This window comes from Mobula birostris, chromosome 4 (assembly GCF_030028105.1).
Source record: "Mobula birostris isolate sMobBir1 chromosome 4, sMobBir1.hap1, whole genome shotgun sequence".
NCBI lineage: Eukaryota > Metazoa > Chordata > Chondrichthyes > Myliobatiformes > Myliobatidae > Mobula > Mobula birostris.
In genome coordinates, this window is record NC_092373.1 from 196486433 (window position 1) to 196506510 (window position 20078).

Consider the following 20078-nt stretch of genomic DNA (forward strand, 5'->3'; position numbering starts at 1 on the left):
GTGTGAGTCTTGAGGCTTCTGTACCTTCTTCCTGATGGCAGCAGTGAGAAGAGAGCATGTGCTGGATGGTTGGGGTCCCTGGTGATAGATGCTGTTTTCCTGCGACAATACTTCATGTAGATGTGCTCAGTGGTGGGGAGGGTTTAACCCGTGATGAGTGTGTCAGCAAAGACCAATCTCTATAGATGCACAGTGGAGAATATTCTGAGTGGTTGCATCACAGCCTGTAATGGAGCCTCCAAAGCACAGGATCTCAAGAGGCTGCAGAGAGTTGTAAACTCAGCCAGCTCCATTATGGGTACATGCCTCCTTCCAATCTCAGTGCCTCGAAGAAGGCAACATCCATCACTAAGAACCCTCACCTTTCTGGGTCATGCCATCGTGGAAGTGGAATTGAAATTGGAGTTGACTTATTATTGTCACATGTACCACAATGCAGTGCAAAACTTGTCTTGCATACAGCTTATACAGATCAGACCATCACACTGCATTGATGTAGAACAGGGTAAATCAATAACAATGCAGAATCATACTTCATACCTTTTTGTCGCCAAACAATTGGTACTAGAACGTACAATCATCACAGCGATATTTGATTCTGCGCTTCACACTCCCTGGATTACAAATATTAAATATTAAAAATAGTTAAAATTAGTAAATATTAAAAATTTAAATTATGAATCATAAGTAGAAAACAGAAAAATGGGAAGTAAGGTAGTGCAAATAAAAAAACCCAAGAGGCAGGTCTGGATATTTGGAGGGTATGGCCCAGATCCGGGTCAGGATCTGTTCAGCAGTCTTATCACAGTTGGAAGGAAGCTGTTCCTAAATCTGGCTGCACGAGTCTTCAAGCTCCTGAACCTTCTTCCGGAGGGAAAAGGGATGAAAAGTGTGTTGGTTGGGTGGGTCGTGTCCTTGATTATCCTGGCAGCACTGCTCCGACAGCATGCGGTGTAAAGTGAGTCCAAGGACGGAAGATTAGTTTGTGTGATGGTCGTGTTCACGATCTTCTGCAGCTTCTTTCGGTCTTGGACAGGACAACTTCCATACCAGGTTGTGATGCACCCTAGAAGAATGCTTTCTACAGTGCATCTATAAAAATTAGTGAGGGTTTTAGGGGACAGGACAAATTTACAGAAAAAGTATGGTGCAGGTAGATAATAAGGTGCAAAATCATAACGTTGTAGGTTGTGAAATTAAGAATCCAACTTATCTTACTGAGGAGCTAATTAATAGCCTTATAATGGTAGAAATGGACCCTGAGCCTGGTGGTACATAGTTCCAGGCCAACCTTCTGCCTAGTGGAAGTGGGGTAAGAGACAATAGCCACGGTGGCCGAGGTCTTTGATTATGCTGGTTGCTCACTACTATCAGAGAGAAGGTACTGGAGCTTCAAAACCCACATTGAAAGAGCTTCTTCCCCTCCACCATCAGATTTCTGAATGGTCTATGCCAATCAACTCTACCTCAGTATTCCGTTTTTTTTGCAGTATACCTTTATTTTTAGTCATTTATAACATCTTATGTACCTACATAGAACACTATAGCACCACATAGGCCCTACAACCCATGATGTCATGCCAACCTTTTAACCTATTCCAAGATCAATCTAAACCTTCCCTCTCATACAAAGCCCTCCATTTTCTTCTTTCATTCATGTGCCTAAGAGTCTCTTCTGTGTCCCTAATTTATCTGATTCTACCACCACCTCTGGCAGTGCATTCCATAAGACTGTAAGACATAGGAGTAGAACTAGGCCATCTGGCCCAGTGAGTCTACTCTGCCATTCAATCATAATTGATCCTTTTTTTTTTATCTCCTCCTCAATCCCAGTTCCTGGTCTTCTCCCCATAACCTTTGATACCATGGCCAATCAAGAAACTATTAATTTCTGCCTTAAATACACCAAACAACATGGCCTTCACAGCTGCATGTGGCAACAAATTCCACAAGTTTATCACCCTCTGACTAAAGAAATTTCTTTGCACCTCTGTTTTAAATGGATGCCCCTCTATCCTGAGGCAGTGCCCTCTTGTCCTAGACTCTCCCACCATGGGAAATATCCTTTGCACATCTACTCTGTCTAGGCCTTTCAACATTCAAAAGGTTTCAATGAGATCCCCCCTCATCCTTCTAAATTCGTTGGACAGGTGCTGGAACATGCCAGATTAGAAATAAAACACAAGTTTATTCTTGTGAAACATCCCATATTAATGGAGTAGGAATTCTTATGGATGAAAACATGGCAAAAAGTGTTTTAGGACATTGGGCAATATCAGAAAGAATGCTCCTTGTTAGATTCAGAGGACAACCATTTGATTTAGCAATTATACAGGTATATGCACCAACAACAGATGGAAAAAATGAAGATATAGATAAATTCTATGAAGAGCTTGAGCAAGCAAGAATGGATATGAATCTCAAGATATTGTTATTGTCATGGGAGATCTAAATGCTAAAGTAGGACAAGGTGCTGATGGAAATACCACAGGAAAATTTGGACTTGGGGAAAGAAATGAAAGAGGTGAGAAATGGGTAGAATGGTGCAAGATGAATAATCCGGTCATTATGAATACCTACTTTAAAAACCATCCAAGACACTTGTGGACCTGGAAAAGTCCAGGTGATAACACTAGAAACCAAATTGACTTTATTACTGTAAACCAAAGATTTAGAAACTCAGTGACTCAATGCAAAACATATCCAGGAGCAGACTGTAATAGTGACCATAACCCAGCAGTCTGTCATGTAAAAGTAAAATTTAATAAACTAAAGAAGCAAAAACCTGAACAATCCCTTAACTACTTGCAATTAAAGAAGAAAATTAAGACAAAAATTTACAATCGAAGTAAGGAATAGATTTCAGAGTCCAGAAATAGAATCTGTTGAAGATAATAGCAATCAAGTTGAAATGAAACTTAACTCCCTAAAGGATGCCTTGGTAGAATCAGCAAAGTCAGTGATTCCTAAAAAAGAAAAAAGCACAAAGAATAAATGGATGACAGATGGAATCAAAAATCTAATGGAAGAAAGGAGATGGAAGAAAGCAAATCCTATAGAATACAAGTCCTTAGATTAAAAAGTTAAAAGCTTATGTCAAAAAGCCAAAGAAGAATGGTTAAACCAGGAATGTGAGCAAATAGAAAGAATCCCTATTACTGATCCAAAAAGGTTACATCAACAAATCAAGAATATCACTGGTAAAAAGCTCCTCTGTTCTTCAGGTGGATGTTTGAAAGCAAAGGACGGTACCATTACCAAAGATGAGATTATGAACTGATGGACTGAGTATGTTCAAGAATTATTTGAAGACGATCGAGGCGAGAAACCAGAAATTAAGGAAAACATTGAAGATCCAAGTATTTTCAAATCTGAAGTTTGTAATGCAATAAATAAGATGAAGAAAGGAAAGGCAGCAGGTCCTGGTGAATTAGTAATAGAACAAATTATTGCCCTTGAAGATTATGGAATTGAAAAACTTACTGATTTAATCAATGACATTTATGAGACTGGAATAATACCAGAAGAGATGAAAAAAATCAGTATTTATCACTCTTCCTAAGAAAGCTGGAGCAATAGAATGTGAATTACATAGGACCATAAGTTTAATGAGTCATATCACCAAGATACTTCTAAGAATTTTGATGACAAGAGCTAAAAGTAAGATACAAATATCTAATCAGGATATCATGAACAAAGCAAACACAAAAGGAGAAATAATGTATGAGATCATGAAAAGGCAACGTAACTTCATTGGACATGTGATTAGGAACGAGGAGTTAGAATGCACGGTAATTATGGGAAAGATTGAAGGGAAGAAAGCAGAAGGAAGACAAAGACAAATGATGATGGAGACAGCAGTCAGAGAATTGGAAATGAATACCAATCAATTGATCCACATGACCCGAAACAGGAGTGTGTGGGCTATGGCAGTCAAAGCTCAAACTGGGCATGGCACCTGATGATGACAGACTCAGAGCCATCAAATGTTCCTCGTATGATAACCCTTTCATTCCTGGAATCATCCTTGTGAACTTCCTCTGGACCCTTTCCAATGCCAGCACATCTTTTTTAAGATGAGGGGCCCCAAACTGTTCACAATACTCAAGGTGAGGCTTCACCAGTGCCTTATAAAGCCTCAGCATCACATCCCTGCTCTTGTATTCTGGACTTCTTGAAATGAATGCTAACATAGCATTTGCCTTCCTCACCACCAACTCAACCTGCAAGTTAACCTTCATGGTGTTCTGCACAAGGACACCCAAGTCCCTCTGCATCTCAGATTCCTGGATTTTCTCTCCATTTAGAAAATAGTCCGCACATTTATTTCTACTACCAAAGTGCGTGATCATGCATTTTCCAAAATTGTACTTCATTTCCCACTTTCTTGTCCATTCTCCTAATCTGTCTACGTCCTCCTGCATGCTACCTGTTTCCTCAACACCACCTGTCCCTCCACCAATCTTCGTATCATCTGTAAATTTGGCAACAAAGCCATCTGTTCCATCATCTAAATCATTTACATACAGCATAAAAAGAAGTGGTCCCAACACCGGCCCCTGCGGAAAACCACCAGCCACTGGCAGCCAACCAGAAAAGTATCCTTTTATTCCCACTCGCTGCCTCCTACCAATCAGCCAATGCTCTAGCCATGTTGGTAACTTTACTGTAATACCATGGGCTCTTATCTTGGCAAGCAGCCTCATGTGTGGTACCTTGTCAAAGGCCTTCTGGAAGTCCAAATATACAACATACTGCATTCCCATTCCATGTACCCACCATTCTCTGTGTAAAAATCCCACCTCTGACATCCTCCCCATAATTTGCTCCAATCTTCTTAAAATTATGCCCTCTCATATTAGCTACTTCTGCCTTAGGGAAAAGGGTCTATCCATGTCACTTATCACTTTGTGCACCTCTGTCAAGTTACCTCTCATTCTCCTTCGCTCATATGACTGCTTTTGCAAATCAACAAATTTGATGAGAGATGTACTCAGAGGCCACTTTTTTTTTTTTTTTTTTTTTTAAGGTACAGGAGAGGAATCCAGTGTTGTCTTCTGCTGCTGTAGCCCGTCCACTTCAAGGTTCAAGATGTTGAACATTCGGAGATGCTCTTCACACCACTGTTGTAATGCGTTACTATCACCGTTCTGTCAGCCTGAACCAGTCTGGCCATTCTCCTCTGACCTCTCACATCAACAAAGCATTTTCACCTACAGAACTGCCACTCACTAAATGTTTTTGAAAATCCCAAGAGATCAGCAGTTTCTGAGATACTCAAACCATCCCGTCTGGCACCAACAATCATTCCACTTCGACCACCTTTCTTCCCCATTCTGTTGTTTGGTCTGAACAACAACTGAACCTCTTGACCAAGTCTGCATGCTTTTATGCATTGAGTTGCTGCCACATGATTGGATGATTAGGTATTGGCATTACCTTGGAGCACCACGATAATGTAACGATTAGCGCGATGTTATTACAGCTTGGGCGTCGAAGTTCAGAGTTCAGTTCTGGGATTCTCTGTAAGAAATTCTGTAGGTTCTTCCTGTGAGTGTGTAGGTTTTGCTCCAGGTGCTCTGCATTACACCCGCATTCCAAAGATGTACTGGTTAGTAGGTTACTTAGTCATTGTAAAACGTCCTGTGATTAGGTTAGGGTTAAATAGGTGAGATGCTGGGCAGTGCAGCGTGTTGGGCTGGTGGGGTCTGCTTCGCACTGTATCTCCAAATAAAATTAACGAGCAAGTAATTGGTAACAAACTAGATTCTGTTTCTGATCTGGTTCTAATTTTCGCTGTATCTCGGTACACGTGACAACCCCTTCCACTGGAAGCATGAAGCATTTCAGTCAGCAGTCCCAGTGCCTTCGAGGCGCAGGAAGCTCATTGGTGTAGGAGGGAAGCTTTGACAAACTTCTATAGATGTGTAATGGAGAGTGTATTGACTGGCTACATCATGGCCTGGTGTGGAAACACCAATGCCTTTGAATGGAAAATCTTTCAATAGGTAGCGGACTCAGCCCAGTATATCACGGGTAAAGCCTTCCCAACCATTGAGTGCAACTACATGAAAAGCTGTCGTAGGAAAGCAGCATCTGCCGTCAGAGATCCCCACCACCCAGGCCATGCTCTTTTCTCACTGTTGCCATTGCGTAGAAGGTAGAAGAGTCTCAGGACTCGCACTACCAGGTTCAAGAATAGTTACTACCCCTCAACCATCAGGCTCTTGATAACTTGCCCATCCATTGAGACCAAAGATCTCACTTTAAGGACTTTTCATCTTGTTATTTCATGTTCTCCTTAATAATTTATATTTGCATTTGCACAGTTTATTATCTTCTGTACTCTGGTTGATCTTTCATTGATCCTGGTGTAGTTATTATTCTATAGATTTGCTGAGTACGTCCACAGGAAAATCAATCACAGGGTTGTATGTGGTGACATATATGTACTTTGATAATAAGATTTATTTTGAACATTAAAGCTGAAGTCGCTGTTTCCAGAAGGATTGTTCTTGGCAACCTGTGGCTCGTCGGCCTCAAGTGCTGAGCTGTCCAGTTTTGCATCGAGTGGTCATACGCTTTCCCATTCAACCCCAAAAAACAGGATGCACATATCTTCAGACTTACAGTAAGATCGAAACCAAGAGGCGCTTCTCCAAATGCATTGGTGTTGCACTTTGAAGGGCTTGTGGATTTTTCTTCTGATATTCGATGGAAACCTCTTTTGATTAAAGCAAAGTACAAATTCTATGCAGTTCGCTTCCCTGTAAAGCAGAAGTCATGAAAAAAAATCCTGATCAAATTCCCAAAGACATCAAGAACTTTTTAATGAATCAATGAATGACACAATAATGATTCCCTCCTCCTCAGCTGCATCACCCAAGCCCTCTGCAGTGGTCTAAAGTGAGGTCATGAGCTGAAACATCCTCTCTTTCTCGCTACAGCTAGCACTTGATCTGCCAAGAACTTTCACACCTTGAAGCTGTATCTTTGGTTTCCAAGATAGGCTGGATTTTGATCATTATGACCACTGGGTTAAAAGTTTTAAAATATGAGGACATGCTGTACGAACTCAGTTTGTGGGAAATTAAAGTGAACCTTTAAAGTAAACCTTTCCCAGGTGGCTGCCCCAACCACTTCCTCTCACTACTAGCATCAGGCAGGCGATATAGGAGGCTTAGATCCCCAACCACTAGGTTCAGAAACATTTATTACTATCAGGCTCTTGAACCAACATGAATAACTTCATTCACCACAATAATGAACTATAGACTCACTTTCAATGACACTATAAACCATGTTCTCAGTATTATTTCAGCTTTTTCAGCTATAGTTTGACTCATTATAGACCTCATGGCCTTAGGTGAGAATGATCTCCTACATTGTTCTTTGGAGCAGTGCAGTTGTTTCTTAAGTTTTAAGATAGCTATAGAAAAGGATAATTCTGGACCTTCTGGGAGAGCATTAAATTGGGACATGACACCTTAAAAGAGCATTCAGCAGGAACTAGGGAGAATTAATTAGAAACAGCTTTTTTTTGGACAAGTCCACACACGACATGGGGAGGTGTTTAAAAACCAGTAAATACAGTACAGGATAGATTTGTTCCTGTCCGGAATAAAGACAAGGGTGGCAAGCTAAGAGAACGTTCGATGTTGAGAGAGGTGATGCATTTAATCAAGAAGAAAAAGGAAAAGTATATAAATCTTAGAAAGCTAGAATCAAACAGAGCCCTTGAGGATTATAAAGAAATCATAACAGAGGTCAAGAATGGATTTAGTAAAGGCTGGAGGGGCTAATGAAAAATCCTTGACAAGTAGGTTTAAAGAGATCCCAAGACTCTCAAAACATACGTTAAGAGAAAAAGGATAAGTAAGGGAAGGATAGCATAACTCAAGGATAAAAGGGGGACATTTGCTTATATGCAGAGAGTATATTCAGTTGCTTGGTGAATACTTTACATCAGTATTTATGAAGGAGAAGTACATAAAGGATATGGAGATCAGTGCCAATTGTATTAATATTATGTAGTGCAACAAGCAGAGTTGGGTTTCTTAAGGAGCATTAAGATGGATAAGTCCCCAGGGCCTGATGGGATGTATCCCAGGATATTGAGAGAGGTGAGGGGAGAAATTGCTTGGGCCTTGACCAATCTCTCTGTGTCCTCTCTAGCCACATGCAAGGTCCTGGAGAACTGGTGAACAGTTAATGTTTTTCCATTATTCTAGAAGACAATCCTAGAATCTAAAGATCACTGAATCTTACGTCAGTGGTTGGGAAGTTACTGGAGATAATTCTTAGGGATAACAGTTATGAACATTTAGAAAATTATGGCCTAATTAGGGAGAGCCAGCATGGCTTTTTTGGGGCAAGTCGTGGCTAACTAACTTGATTGAGTTTTTTGACAAGGCTACAAGAGTGATTGATGGAGATAGAGCTGTGGATGTTGTCTACCTGGATGTTACTGTCTACCTGCAGTAACATAAGAGAGGAAACCCCTTTAACATTAGTTAGGCATTTGATAAGGTCCCTCTTGCGAGGGTTATCTAGAAGATTAAAAAAAAAAAAATACTGGAGTATTGTGTGCAGTTTTGGTCCCCTAATCTGAGGAGAGACATCCTTGCCATAGAGGGAGTACAAAGAAGGTTCACCAGATTGATTCCTGGGATGGCAGGACTTTCATATGAAGAAAGATTGGATGAACTGGGCTTGTACTCGTTGGAATTTAGAAGATTGAGGGGGGATCTGATTGAAACGTATAAGATCCTAAAGGGATTGGACAGGCTAGATGCAGGAAGATTGTTCCCGATGTTGGGGAAGTCCAGAACGAGGGGCCACAGTTTGAGGATAGAGGGGAAGCCTTTTAGGACCGAGATTAGGAAAAACTTCTTCACACAGAGAGTGGTGAATCTGTGGAATTCTCTGCCACAGGAAACAGTTGAGGCCAGTTCATTGGCTATATTTAAGAGGGAGTTAGATATGGCCCTTGTGGCTACGGGGGTCAGGGGGTATGGAGGGAAGGCTGGGGGGGGTTCTGAGTTGGATGATCAGCCATGATCATAATAAATGGCGGTGCAGGCTCGAAGGGCCGAATGGCCTACTCCTGCACCTATTTTCTATGTATGTTTCTATGTATTATTTATTCACTTCTTTTTATTATTTGAACAGTTTCTCTTCTTTTGCTCACTGGCTGTTCGTCAAACTTTGTTTATGTATAGTTTTCATAAATTCCATTATATTTGTTTATTTTCCTGTAACTGCCTACAAGAAAATGAATATAGTGACATATATGCATTTTGATAATGAATTTACTTTGAACTTTGTTTCACATGTGCTCTACCCTAATTTACAATGACCAATTAACCCTACCTGGGACATCCTTGGATTGTGGGAAGAGACTGGAGCACCCGGAGAAAATCCATGTATTCCACAGGGAAGACGTGCGCTGACTCCTTACAGAACGGCAACGAAATGCCACAAGCTGTAATACCGTCACACTAACTGTGATTGAGCTTCCTCTTCCAAACAGTAAATAAGAAAATTAATTGGAGTCGTAAAGTTAGAATTTTGTCATCAGAGGGACGAAATTACGGGGGCAGCTTCTCTAGAGGGGCGGCAGTGACTCAAGCAGGAGGTCCACCTTGGAATCATACACAACAAGCTGGAATTTCTGCGTTGCTTTGCATGTCCAACATCTGTGGAATCTCTTACGTTTAACACCTTGGAATCAGCCAACCAGCACATGGCCCCCAATCGGAGCACTGAGCACAAAAGTTGGGTCGTCAACATCAAGGTGTTGATGAGACCGCCCTAGGAATATTGTGCTGGAATTGGAACTGGAAATAGTTTGTTATTTAATTATTTATTTAGAGATACAGTGTGGGACAGACCCTCCCAGTCCACCAAATTGCACCCCCAGCATTCCACTCATTTAACCCTAGCCTAACCACAGGACATTTTACAATGACCAATTAACCTACCAACCGGTACGTCTTTGCACTGTGGGAGGAAACCAGACTACCCGGAGGAAACACACACGCACACGGGAAAAATTTAAACTTTCATACAGAGAACGCTGGAATTAAGCTCCGAACACTGACACCCCAAGCTGTAATAGCATCGTGCTGACAGTTACAGCATTGCAGCACCTGTGCTGTGTTGCAGTGAAAAGCCCGTCTTGCAGACTGTTCATGCAGATCAAATCGTCGTGCTGTGCACTGGGGGGAGAACAAGGTGAAATAGTAACAGAGTGCACAGAACAGACTCCACGGAGAGGGGGCCGGCTCTTGTGATGTGCTGAGCTGCGGCCACAACCCTCCGCAGTTTCTTCTGGTCATGCGTGGAGCAGCTGCCGTACCAAGCTGTTAAGCATCCAGACAGAATATTCTCTCTGCTGCATTGATAAAAATTGGTAAGAGTCAATGGCAGCATGACAAGGAGATGTGCGATTGGAGCAGAATGCATTTGGTAAAAGTGAACTCACAGAGGAATGTGAGTAAATTTTAAAATGAAGAATTTGTTGGGCCACAGGTTAATATGCTTTTGAGAGAAGAGGAGTGATGGGTACACAGGACCCTACTGACTCACTGCCCATTATGCCACTGGCATTTAGGGCAGCAATGAAGGTCCTCCATCTCCGTTTGTCCATAGCATCGCACACAGATATAGAAGGACTCTTCATTGCTGTTTTTGTAACAATTTTTTGACCGGTCAGTGTTGTTAGCCCCGAGGTGAACCCCCCGGTGGACCACTCTTAGTCTGGCCTCTACCCTTTGAACTGTTTGGCATGGGTGACCCTACCAAGAGCCAAAGAACAAGGCCCTAACTCCAGCCAACATAGCTCTCCAGGTCATCGAGGCAGGCAAGCCTCCAAACCCTACCACAAGGTTATGGTCCTCTTGGCGGATACAGGATCCGAGACAAGGCAACATTTGGACAAGAGAGTTCTGAGTAGACTCTACAATATTTTACAACATCCTGTAGAAGACACTACCATGTATATTGGTTTAGAGTAGCTGATCCTTCAGTTTATAAATGGGATTTTTTGAAGAGCTAAAGTTACAGTAAATTGGAGATGTTACTGAATTTTTACCAAAATTAACACTCCTCTCTGCATATTTTCTTGAATGAAATACCTAGAAATGAATTAGTCAGCTTTTAGAGGTGTCATGACAGAAACTGAAATAAATCTTGTGGTCAGAGATAGCCGATATAAAAAGGAAGTTCTTTTAGTGTGACTTTGCAATATGTAAATTTTTCTAAATCTGTGCTACTTGGCAGCAGTTTCTTTGGGATCTGATTAATTAGTGCTTTCCCCCAGGAGAAACACACCTCATTGCAAGATCTTATTAATGTGGTCAAATATTCCTCAATGATTGTCTCAAAAGCTTTGGACTTTACAGATTCATATCAATGAAACGGATGACAGAACTGAAGGCTTTCTGGCTGTGTTTGTGTATGATACAAAGATAGGTGGACGGGCAGAGAGCAGGGACCTGCAGAAGAACTTGAACAGATTGAGAGAAAGGGCAATGAAGTGGCAAATGAAAAAGAGTGTAGGGAAGTGTATGGCCATGCATTTTGGTAGAAGAAATAAAGGCATAGATTACTTTCTAATTGGAGAACAAATTCCCAAATCGCAGGTGCAAAGAGACTCGGGAGTCCTCATGTAGGATTCCCTAAAGGGTAATTCACAGGTTGAGTCAGCAGTAAGGAAGACAAATGGAATGTCAGCTTTTATTACAAGGGGACTAGAATATTGAATCAAGAATGTGATGCTGAGACTTTAAAAGGCACTAATCAGCCCATATTTAGAGTATTGTGAGCAGTTTTGGGCCCCATATCTAAGAAGGGGTGTGCTGGCATCTTAGAGTGTCCAAAGGATTATGGGAATGAAAGGGTTAATATATGAGGAGCATTTGATGGTTCTGGGGCGTGTACTCTCTGGAGTTTAGCATATTGGAGGGGGGGTAATCTCCTTGAAATGTACCAAATAACCTAGATAGAATGGACGTGGAGAGGATGTTCCTGGTAGAGGGAGAGTCTGGGACCAGAGGGCACAGCATCAGAATAGAAGGATGTCCTTTTAAATGCAGAAGGTACAAAAGCCAGCTGGTTCAAGGGCAGCTTCTACCCCACTGTTATCAGATTCTTGATCAGACCTCTTGTACGATAAGATGGACTCTTGACCTCACTGTCTACCCCATTACGATCTTGTACTTTATTGTTCAGCTGCACTGCACTTTCTCTCTTCCTCTGCATCTTTTACATTTTATTATGCATTGCTATTGTTTTATCTTGTTCTGCACACAACAGCAGCCACACCCTGGTACACCTCTTCTACAGGTGGGCTAAACCAGGTGAGGGTAGCCAGCAGCCTCATACCCCAGTGATATAGAGACATGCCTGCCCCAGCATATGATGTCGGCTCCTGTGGACTGGGCAGATGAGATCTGCAGTGAGATACAATGTCCAGGAAAACGGCTTTGTGGAGAGTGAGGGGGCATGGCAAGGCACAGAAGATGTCATTGTCATCCACTGCAACCAAGGAAGACAGCAGTTTGTGATACTAGTTTGTACCACTGGACCCAGACAACAGAGGTTGAGAAAGTGGAACTGCCTTTCCACTTTAAAAATTGTCCTGCACAGGTCTGCTGTCACCGTCGGACATAACAAACAACCACCAGTACCTCAATGCATTGATTTCACTGTGCACAGTATGCAAGACAAGCTTTTCACTATATCTTGGTACATGTCATAGAGTTATAGAGAAGTACAGAACAGAAACAGACCCTTCATCCCATCTGATTTATGCCAAACCATTTAAGCTGCCTACTCTCATCGAACTGTACTGGTACTTCAGTTCTCCATATCCTACCATTCATGTCCCAATCCAAACTTCACTTAATCGTTGAAATCAAGCTCGCATGCACCCCTTGTGCTGGCAGCTCATTCCACTCTCTCACAACCCTCTGAGGGAAGAAGTTTCCCCTCGTGCTCCTCTTAAACTTTTCACCTTTCATCCTTAACCCATGACTTCTGGTTGTCGTCTTACCCAACCTCAGTGGAAAAAGCCTGCTTGCTTTTACCCTATCTATACCCTTCATAATTTTGTATTGCTCAATCAAATCTCCTCTCAATCTAAGGTATAAATGGATTTATGTGACAATGTTGAACCCATACCAATACCAATCATGGGCTAAAAGACTTCTTCCTGTTCTGTTCTATATTCCCCCTTGGTCATAATGTTCCCCAATGGTATTCCCATTGGCCACAGCCCAAAAAATGCTACCTAATTATTACAAAAATGATTAACGCTTTCATATTTCACAATTAACATTTTTAATTCCAAAGAGGAAACAAAACAACATTCGGATTTTTAATAGAACCATCACTTCCTCAGAAGTTACCTCAATCCCACTTTACACTAATTCACAGAATAGGAACCATCTTGTGCAGGTCTCTGAATGAAAACAGGAAAAGAGAAGGAGAGAAAAAAAGTACAGAGTGTAAAATATCTCAGAATAAACAAGTGAAAATGCTTTACAAATCCATTTACAGGATGTAGATGTTGATAATGTGCATTATACCACTAGGTTACTGTCCTTACTATCCTTAAGGAGTTTGTACACTCTCTCTATGACTGCATTGGTTTCCTCTGAATGTTCTGACTTGCTCCAGCATTCCCAAGACACACGGGTAAAGGTTAGTAAACGTGGGCATCTCTTGCAGGCTGCCTCCAGAACAATCCTCGGAATGTTGGGCATCGTGACAAAACAACATACCCACTGTATGTTTCGATGTGACAAATAAAATTACTAAGACCATGGGACATGGGAGTGGAACTAGACCATTTGGCCCACTGAGTCTACTCTGCTATTCCATCATGGCCGATTTACTATCTCTCTCAACCCCATCTTCCTGCCTTCATCCCATAACCTTTGAAGCCATAACTAATTAACAGCCTATCAAACTCAGCTTTAAATATACCCAATGTTGGCCTCCACAGCTGTCTGTAGCAATGAATTCCACAGATTCAACACCCACTGGCTAAAGATAGTCTTCCTCTTCAGAGCCCAAAACATTAAGGGGAGAAGGCAGGAGACTGGGGGTTAAGATCAGACATGATCAAATTGTGGAGCAGACCTGGTGGGATGAATGATCTGATTCTGCTCCGATATCTTATGGTATTCACTGTCCTAGATGGATGTCCCTCTAGTTCGAGGCTGTGCCCACTGGTCCTAGACTCCCCACCAAAGGAAACTTCCTTTCCACACCCACTCTATAGAGGCCTTTCAATATTCCATAGGCTTCAATGAGATAGCTCTTTGTTCTTCTAAACTCTGGCGAGTACAAGCCCAGAGTCATCAAACCCTCTTACACTTTAACACTTGAAGATCATGGGTGAGCCATACGGCTTGAGCAGCAGTAGTTTCACCATCGTGATTTCAGCTCTTTTTCCCAGATTATTCAACTAATTAAAAATTTTAAATCGCTTTGTGTAAAATGTCAGTGGAGTGATAGGTAATTCCAGAGTAGTCCACATTGCTGATAAGCTCTAGACTGAAAACCATGTCTTATAGACAAGAGTTACATCATAGAATTAACCTTGACCCCAATTTTTAAGTGTGTTTTCCAGTTTCTTAACCCCTTTCACCCAAAGTACCTTCCAATGATAGAAAATTATTTAAAATAGCTTTCTATTTGATCAGCAAACAAGATGCAGGAGGAACTCGAAAGATCAGATAGCATCCATGAAGGGAAATGCATGCTGGTGTTTTGGGTGGAGATTCCTTACCATTTGATTGTCCATTTCCCTCTACAGATGCCGACCGACCTGCTGAGTTCGTGCTTGGAACAAATCCTGCAGTGTGCTGCTTGGATTCCCAGCATCTGCGGGTTTTCTCATGCTGCTGGGTTCCTGCTTGGTTATTGATCCAAATTCCATCATCTGCACTCTCCTGTCCATCTTCCGCTCTCTACTTGAGGTTAAATAAAATCAGCTTTCATTCCAATATGTCAGTCCATGGCCTCCTCTACTGCTGCAATGAGGCCACTCAGGTTGCAGAAGCAACACCTTATGTTCCATCTGGACAGCCTCCAACCTGATGGTACGAACATCAATTTCTCTGACTTCTGGTAATTGCACCTTCCTTCACCTTTCCCATTCCTGTTTCCCTCTCTCACCTTAGCTCCTTTCCTACCCATCACCTTCTTCTTGTGTTCCTCCTCCTCCTTCCCTTTCTTCCATGGTCTTCTACCCTCTGTTATTAGATTCCTCTTTTTCCAGCTCTTTATCTCCTTCAGCAATCAACTTCCCAGCTCTTTACTTCACTCCTCCCCCTCTCCCTCTCTCCGGATTTACCTATCTCCTACCACCTTGTAATTCTTCCTCCCCTCCCCCAACCTTCTTTCTCTAACTTCTCATCTTTTTTTTGCAGTCCTGATGAAGGGTCTCGGCCCAAAACGTTGGTTGTTAATTCCCCTCCATAGACGCTGTCTGGTCTGCTGAGTTCCTCCAGCATTCTCAGTGTGTTGATAAAATCAGATGTTTTTTTTGAACGGGCGAAGGCTGAGGAGAGAACTTACAAAAATTATGAAGTGCAGACACAGAAAATGCTGGAGGAACTTTTCAGCAGGACTGGAAAGGAAGGGAGAAGAAACCAGAATCAAAAGATGAGGGGAGGAGAGCTAAATAAACAAGTGGGGGAGGCAATATGTCTCAGATTTTCAAACTCTCAGTCTATACCCGGAGCACAGTGCAGCACACACAAAATGCTGGAGGAACTCAGCAGGTCAGGCAGCATCTATGGAGGAGAATAAACAGTCGACGTTTCGGGCCGACACTCTTCTTGATTTGGCCTGAAATGCTGACTGTTTATTTCCCTCCATAGATGCTGCCTGACCTGCTGTGTTCCTTCACAATTTAGTGGGTAGAGATATCCAACAATTCAGGCGGTGTCTATGGAAGGGGAATAAATAGTTGACGTTTCGAGCACCTTCAAAATGTCAGCTGTTTATTACCCTCCATAGATGTTGCCTGATTTGCAGAATTCCTCCAGTATTTTGTGCATGTCACTCAAGATTTCCAGCATCTGCAGAATCTCTTGTGTCAGGGCATGAAGGGATATGGGGAGAAGGCAGGAGATTTGGAGCGGAGAGGGAAAATGGATCAGTTCATGATGAAATAGCAGAGTGGGCTCGATGGGCCAAATGGCCTAATTCTGCTCCTATTACTTATCACCTTATGAAAAGCACAAATAGGATAAGTAGTCAGAGTTTCTTCCCAAGGTAAAAATGTCAAACACTATTGGTCATTCTTTTAAGGTGTGAGGGAAAAAGTTTAAAGAAAATCTACAAGGAAAGTTATAAACACAAGAAATTTTGCAGATGCTGGAAATCTTGAGCAACACAGAAAAAAAAATGGTGGAGGAACTCAGCAATTCAGACAGTGTCCTGATGTAGAAGGGTCTTGACATGAAACTTCAATTGTTCATTCCTCTCCATAGACGCTGCCTGACTTGCTGAGTATCTCCCACATTTTGTGTGTGTTATAAGGAGAACTTTGCCAGGGGTAATGGTGGAAGCATATAAATAGTGGCATCTAAGAGGCGTTTAGACAGGCCCATCAAGACGCAGGGAATGGAGGGATATGGATCACATGCAGGCAGGTAGAAAGGCATCATGATCGGCAAAGACATGACGGGTGAAGGGTCCATTCCTGTGCTGTACTGTCCTACACTCAGTGGGCACTTTATTAGGTACACCTAAACACCTGCTCAATAATGCAAATATTTAATCAGATGATCATGTGGCAGCAACTCGATGCATAAAAACATGTAGACATGGTCAAGAGGTTCAGACTAAATACCAAAATGGGGAAGAAATGTGATCTAAGTGAGTTTGACCGTGAAATGACAATTAATGCCAGACTGGGGGTGGGGGGGAGCTGGTGTTGAGTATCTCAGAAACTGCTATCTTGGATTTTCACGGACAGCAGTCTGGAGTTTACAGAGAATGGTGCAAAAAGCAATAAAAAAAATAAATACAGTCAGCTACAAACTCGAGAAAATGTACAGCTTCTGGAAATCCAAAGCGCACACACTAAATGCTGGAGGAACTCAGCAGGTCAGGCAGCATCAGTAGGGGCTAGACCCCTTCCTTCAGTGCTGCCCTCCAGTGTCCATTCAGTGGAAGACAAGCTGAAGCTGCACTAGCACATGATGAGGAACTGCTGTGTACATTTTTTCTTACAGAAATCTGGCTCCAGGCAATATCCCATGCACCATCAATCTACAGGCCATGATACTCATGGGGTCAGGCTGCATCTATGGACAGTCAATGTTTCAGGTTGAGACCCTTCACCTGGGCTGGACTTGGAGAGGACTCTCTTTAGTCAGATAACAAGATATCCCTTCAGAACAGATACGAGGAGGTATTTCTTTAGCTGGAGAGTGTTTAATCTGTGGAGTTCATTGCCACAGATGGCGGTGAAAGCCAAGTATATTTAAAGTGAAGGTTGACAGGTTCTTGATCAGAATCAGAATTAATATCACCGGCTTATGTCCTGAAATTTGATAACGTTATGGCAGTGGTGAACTGAACTACATGATAAATAAATATAGAGCAAAAAGTTACATTATATGTCTAATAAGTAGTAAAGTTAAGATAGTGCAAAAAAGAAATAGAAATAAAAAAGTAGTGAGGTAGTGTTCATGGGTTCAACGTCCATTTAGAAATCGGATTGCAGAAGGAAAGAGCTGCTTCTGAATCGCTGCGTGCGTTCAGGCTACTGTACCTCCTTCCTGATTGTAACAGTGTGAAGAGGGCATGCCCTTGGTGGTGAGGATTCTTAATAATGGATGCCTCCTTCCTAAGGAACCACTCCTTGAAGATGTCTTGGATGCTAACCAGGCTAATACCCATTATGGAGCTGGTCCAGCGCTTTGGTAGTAGAAATAAAGGTGCAGCCTATTTTCTAAACGGGGAGAAAATCCAAAACTCTGAGATGCAAAGGGACTTGGGAGTTCTTGTGCAGAACACCCTAAAGATCAACTTGCAGGTTGAGTCAGCGGCGAGGAAGGCAAATGCAATGTTAGCATCCATTTCAAGAGGTCTGGCATACAAGAGCAGGGATGTGATGCTGAGGCTTTATATGGCACTGGTGAGGCCTCACCTCATGAATTGAATTGACTTTATTTCTTACATCCTTCAAATACATGAGTAAAAATCTTCACGTTACATCTCCATCTAAATGTGCAATGTGTAATTTATAGTATTGTGAACAGTTTTGGGCTCCTCATCTAAGAAAAGGTGTGCTGGGTGATTCACGAGGTCCGGGGGGGGGGGGGGGGTCACAAGGATGATTCCAGGAATGAAAGGGCTATCATATGAGGAACGTTTGATGGCTCTGGGTCTGTACTCACTGAATTTAGTAGGAGGGGGGGTCTCATTGAAACCTTTTGAATGTTGAAAGACCTAGACAGAGTAGATGTGGAAAGGATGTGTCCCATGGTGGGGGAGTCTAGGACAAGAGGACACAGCCTCAGGATAGAGGGCGCCCATTTAAAAAAGAGATGCAGAGAAATTTCTTTAGCCAGAGAGTGGTGGATTTGTGAAATTTGTTGCGCAGGCAGCTGTGGAGGCCAGGTTGTTGGGTGTATTTGAGGCAAAGATTAATAGGTTCTTGATTGAACACGGCATCAAAGGTTATGGGGAGAAGGCCGGGAAAAGGGCTTGAGGAGGAGAGAAAAGGATTAGCCATGATTGAATGGTGGATCAGAGTCGATGGACTAAATGGCCTATTTCTTGTTTTATGGTCCAATAAACAACCAATTTCCCCCGGGATGAATAAAGTATGACTATGACTACGGACTATGGTCTATAATTTTACAACTATTCCCAACTTACTTCGATCTTGTACAGCAGCCCTCTCCCCCCAGCCTCACATACCAGATGGTGATGCAACCTTTCAGAATGCTCTCCATGATAAATTTGTATTAGTTTTCGAGTGTTTAAGTTGACAAACCAAATCTCCTCAATTTCCTAATGAAATATAGCCGCCATCTTGCCTTCTTTATAGCTGCATCAATATGTTGAGACCAGGACAGGTCCTCAGGAATGTTGACACCCAGGAACTTCAATTTGCTCATTCCCTCCACTCTTATCAGGATTGGTTTGTGTTCCCTCGGCTTACCTTTCTTGAAGTCCACAATCAACCCTTAGGTCTTGGTGACGTTGAGTGCAAGGTAGTTGCTGTGACGCCACTCAACTAACTGGTCAATCTTGCTCTCGTATGCCTTTTCTTCACCATCTGAAATTCTGGTTGTATCATCAGTGAACTTATAGATGACGTTTGAGCTACGCCTCGCCACACAGTCATGGGTACAGCGAGAGTACAGCAGTGGGCTAAGGACACATCCTTGAGGTGCACCAGTGTTGATAGTCAGGGCATCAAAAGTTACAGTAAAAAGGCAGGAGAATGGGGCTGAGAGAGACAATAAATCAGCCATGATGGAATGGCAGAGTAGATGCAATGGGCGGAATGGCCCATTTCAGCTCCTATGATTTATGGCTTTATGGGCTGAAACAAGCAGTAAAATGAGGGATGAGATGTGTGGGGCAAAGGGAATACTGTAACAAGGCAAGCTGAAATTTAATGGTATTAATTAACATCACATTAAGTTTCTTGTTCTGTGTAATGAGCTGTTAATGGTGTGATAGCAAGGCACTTACAAAAAGTCAAGATAATCATGCTTGACAAATTTATCATACAATTAGATTTAGTATTTTACCAGCTGATATCATCATCTTGATGTGCAGTGGCTATACCCTGGTGCACAATTAAATCCATGTGCACTACTCACAAAATGCTGGAGGACCACAGCAAGTCAAACAATGTCAATGAAGAGGAATAATCAGTCTACTGTTTCTTGACAGAAGAGCACCGATGAAGGGTCTCAGCCCAAAACGTTGACTGTTTATTTCCCTCCATAGATGGCGTCTAACTTGCTGAGATCCTTCAGCATTGTGTGTTTTGTTCAAGATTTCCAGTATCTGCAGAACCTCTTGTCTAT